Below are 5,206 nucleotides of genomic sequence, written 5' to 3'. Positions count from 1 at the left end.
CACACAGGCACATACACACATTATGATGACTTATCACTGCATAGAAATGACATTCAAGCACACAGACACAGGGCACTCGTGCAGATAAAACACACACACACGTTAACATGCAGAGGCAGGCGCCTACACACAAGCACACCTGCAACATGCACACACGTTTTTGCTTTTCCCTTGTTTAGTGCCCGCGTGTAAATCCAACTCCTCACCGTGTCGCGTCGCATCCGTCCCAGTCTAGATCTGAATTTTTTTTCTGTGCTCACCGTGAACATGTAACAGCACATCGTAGAGATTTACAGCATGTGTCGTTGAAGTGGATGATGACTGAATAGCAGACCGTAGCAGTGTTTTTTTTTTTTTTTTTTTTGGTTCTCCTTAACTTCGCATTCTTCGCACCGTACCGCTCACGTCTTTCTCTGAAGACCAGCTTTGAGTTGTGCGGTCCGTCACTTTGAACGTCCAGTCGGCGTGACGTTACCGCCATTCAGAGATGCGGTTTAAGCGTAGATTGGTTTTTAAAAGTGTCCATTACCTCGCAACAACAACATATTCTTACAAGAAGTGACGCTGACTTGACGTTCTCTGTGGTGGATCCACCCACCGGTTTTCATGTAGGGAAAGGGATGATGAGCATTGGCTGTTTAGAAGAGTACAAAAAAAATACATTGAAGTGTCTGAAGTGCTACGGTATGGTTGGAAAACTGTGTTAGCTGTGATGTAAAATATATAATATTGAAGTATACGTGCTAAAACTTGCAAATCCACATTTCATTTCTTTCGCAGGGAAACAACATATTGTAGCCTGTAGCAACTACTATTATGGGTTTTTGTGATTTGTATTTTTTTCTTTGACCAGAGTTTTAGGTCCATTTGCAAAATTCAACCTCATTTCTGGACATGACAGTGTTGTAGTCTAGACCCAGGGGTTGTCATTTAGGATGATGACTTCTCTTTTAAAAGATTTTATATTTCTGTTATTGTCGACAAACCCCATGAAAAGATGAAACCAGCAGCTTTCTAACTGTCCTACTCCGCCTGTGCCTCTCGGCCCTCAGGACCACTGGTTGCTAATGAAGATGTAAAACGCACACAACTACAGAAGATGTTCCACAACAAGCTGCTCACTGTAGTTTTTAGCACACATCACTCCAACAGGAGGAAATAGTGCATTTGTTGGCGACTATTTTCAGTGGCGGATTAATCCAAATTTGGTACGTTAGTGAGTATTTCAGCCACAGGAGAGAGAGAGAGTGTGTGTGTGTATGTGTGTGTGTGTGTGGGATTGAGTGTAAATAAACTACAGTGTGTGTTCATGGTAATGAAGGAGTGTGTCACACAGTGTAACAGTGTGGCTCACTGATGCGTTTTGAATAGTTTCTGGACAACAGTGGAGCTCTGTGGCACAGAGGGATAAGAAAAATCAGGCTTTGGATACTTTAATAATAATAGAATACATTCAATAATTAGAATACATTCATTATGGCGGTGTCGGTCTTTAAATGGGGTTTGTTGACACGGAGAAAAACACAGAAGATCACCCAACTCGCCCTTTTGCGCATGAGCACAATTTGAACCGAACTGTAAACGCGTGATAACGTATTTCAGACTTTTCTGTTACTTTCTAATGTCAGACACCAAGCGTCCAGTTCTTATTTGAGATGTAAATACACTGTATGTCATTGACTTCCTCCTTGCAATGTCCACCCATCACAGCGTCACTTATGTTCCCTCCATTTCTTTTGTTTTTCAGGCCACTGAAAAGCCAAACAAAACTGGCTGGAATTTACCAAAAAGCATTTTACCAGCAAGATCTTCTCTCTGACGGTGAATATTAAAGAGATGCATCGTGCCAGACAAGAAATGAATAAATGAAAAAAAACAAAAAAAAACAAAGGCGCGTTAGCTGGCTCAGGCTACAAATGTACGAGAATACGCAGGTTTGATTCGTAATCGCAGCGTGGCGCCCCCTGCTGACTCTCCGGCTTTGTTATATCGCATTTAATTTGTCAGCGTGATTGTTTCTAATTGGCATCCCATAATGCAAGTAGAAGACCGTCTTCCTTTACATGTCCGCGCCCAAATCTAGATAACGTAGCGGTTTGTTTCCCGCCCTCTGCTGAACTTTAGTCCCGCTCGTTAGAACTAGTCTCGAACCTGAACACGAGTGCTTTAGCACTAGAATTAGAGCTCAAATCAATGTGTGATCTTTAATTTATACGGTAGCAGGATATAGTGTGAGAATCTAGCGGGTTCACTTCCAGACTCTGATGAAGTTGGAACATGTATATACAGTATATAAATGTGTGTGTGTGTGTTGTTGTTGTGCAGATGTTTTGTTTTTTACTCTGTAGAGCTAGGTTTTATATGACGCACACTAAATAACTGAACATTTCCTCCCACCAAGCGTTGATTGAGACGTAGTTCCGCCTGGCTGCCAGGCGCACAGTGTTTGAAACGTTTTGATTTTCAAAGTTAGTTTTCCTGATGTCTGATTATAATGTTGCTGTTCAAACAGAACACTTGTACTGACTGACTGGTGCTCACTGAATAAATGTCTCGTTTCTTTTTTTTTTTTTTTTAAATGTGGCGACTCCCTCTGTGTTTTTCCATCTAAACGGAGACCCGTTGCTCCCAACCGTGGTTCTTCATTTGCACTGTGAAAACAAGTGGTGAAATGCACCCAGCAGATGAGAAGCGTGGTCATTGATGTGAGGTCACTGAGTGAGTTCACCGCTGCAGAAGTGAGTCAGTGAGGCGGCCTGATGATGAGATCACGCTTGCATCACTAAGAAAAATGTGGGGAGGGACGGGGTGGGTTGGAGGGGGATGACGAGAGGTGAGGTTTATGGGAAAAATATGCGAAGGAGGGGTGCACTATCAATGATCTGATCTCTCGTTTAACTATTTAAATTGATTTCATATGATTATTGTTAATATATGATTATCTTTTTAAAGTGAGTCTTTGTAACACTGTGGTTACTATGGCAACTGTGGATGCTAAAAAGGCACATTAGCACAATAGTCACTTAGTAGAAACGTCAAACGGTGAGTGAGCTGACTCGGTAATGTCAAGTTCCACTGTTTGCTAGCATTAGCCGCCATGAGCTAGTGGTCATACCAGAGCGCTGTTTTAAATGTCTGACTAAAAAAAGATCTCCAGATCTTCTTGTGCTTCATGTCTCAACATTTCCGAGCCCACGCCCAGAGGTGACGGGGGTTTTCATGCAGGCTTACAGGAGACCCAAAATACTTCATTAAATAAAAAATAAAAAAAATGTAATGACTACAGTTTCTGAAGCCCACGAGAAGCAGCCACGTTGTAACAAAAGATTAACTTTAATTAAATGGATATGTACAGCACATTCCTGAATCAAAACAGCAAGTCATTTTCTCTTCATATTGAGGATTCTCTTTTTTGTTTCATTTCCAAAAAACAAAAAAAAAAATAAACAGATAACAGATACACAGCAGGTGTGCTTCACTTCCAAATGTTTTAAAACCTCCCTTGTTGCACCACAGCCTTGTGCAGACTTGTGTTCCAGGGTCGGCGTGAGGATATACTGTGAGCCTGTGTCCCTCTAAACAAGGGCAAAGTAAACACACTTTACTAGTCGCTTCTGACGCTGTATAGCTCCACCACAAACATTATTAAAATAATAACTGTTCGGATTGCTTAGAAAAGACTGTCTATAAAAAGGATATCCATAAAATCCATAGCTTGATAAAGAGTGTGTGTGTGTGTAAGTATGTCAGGAAGTGTGTGTGTAGAGGTGCAGAATAAAGCCGAGAATTTAAAATAGCCAAACAGCCTCAATGAGCACCAAGCAAGACCGGTAATCTTTCCAAAAAGACACATGATGTAAATAGAAATCTTTTAAATAGATCAGTTCTCATTACACAACACTGTTACAATCCTCTCTGGCTGCAGTAACACAGATAATAACTCATTTTTAACCCTCATCTCCGCGCAGCAATGCCTTTTTTCTTTGCACTTAATCAGGATCGTTAATTAATAGAAGCTCATCAGTTGTTAGCGGAGTGTGTGTGTGTGTGTGTGTGTGTGTGTGTGTGTGTGTTGTCGTATCCAACAGCACACACCTCCACAGGATCACCCAGCGCAACACAAGTATCGCTTTGAAATGAATCCGCACTGAATGTGACATCAGTCACGTGTCAGAAATGGTCACACAATCAATAAAATCCTAATCGCTGGTTTGTATTTCAAAAAGTACATAATATTAGAAACTGTGTGAGCTTCCACACCCACAAGAAACAAATCTCAAATCTTGGCAGATTAAAAAATACATTAGCGGAAGCATTCCTGCTGCTGTTCAATTAAAAAAAAAAAGAACGATTTGTATGGAGTTGCTTTTGGAATCTGGCAGTGTAAAGGCTCCCGTAGGTCCCACAGGACTCAGATCTGATGGATCCGTCTGCAGACTGCAACAATAAAATAAAATAAAAAAAAAGGACTTCTTTACCACAGTCCACTTTATAAAAAGAAAATGGACAAATTAAAAAAAAAAGCCTCAGGAACTGGACTCCAGGTTATGTGCTGGTGTAATGTAGCTCTGCAGTGGCAATGTCATCACATCGTGTGTGTGTGTGTGTGTGTGTGTGTGTGTGTGTGTGTGTGTTGGGGCATTTTTCCTATAATTTCTCACGTCATGACCCTAGTGTGTGCAGGCGGTGTGTATTTAACTATTAATTAGGCAGTGCAGTGAACAAACTATATAAAAAGTATAAAAAAGCAGCAAGGCGTCTAAAAGTCAGAGAGAAATCAAAGGCTGTCCGAGCGGATGGGGAATAAAGATCAGGAAACAAAAAGGGGACGCGTTAAAAACAGATCGTTACCGTTGGCCTGATTCACACCACTGATCCAAACCTGACAAAGCGCATGAATTGTGATACAAAGGCCATAACAGAAAGCCCATTTTATACATTATTAATACACCAACACACCCGAAGAGAAAATTAAGGCCAACACAGCATCTCATGCATCTAAACTAGTTTTCCAAAGACGTACATGTACATAACTTAGTATGAGTCAAAGAATACAGGGCAGGAGGGGGTTTGCCACTGCAGTGCAAATGTGAGGCTGGAGAACGGAGCGGGCGTCTAGCGCGGCTGTGAGTCCCTGAGAACAAAGACCATCATCCAACCGAAGAGGTTTCCCAAAACGTCAAGGACTGCCTGCACTGCGGGACCC

The sequence above is a fragment of the Pempheris klunzingeri genome, chromosome 15, assembly GCF_042242105.1.
Source record: "Pempheris klunzingeri isolate RE-2024b chromosome 15, fPemKlu1.hap1, whole genome shotgun sequence".
NCBI lineage: Eukaryota > Metazoa > Chordata > Actinopteri > Acropomatiformes > Pempheridae > Pempheris > Pempheris klunzingeri.
This window is presented reverse-complemented; position numbering follows the sequence as displayed.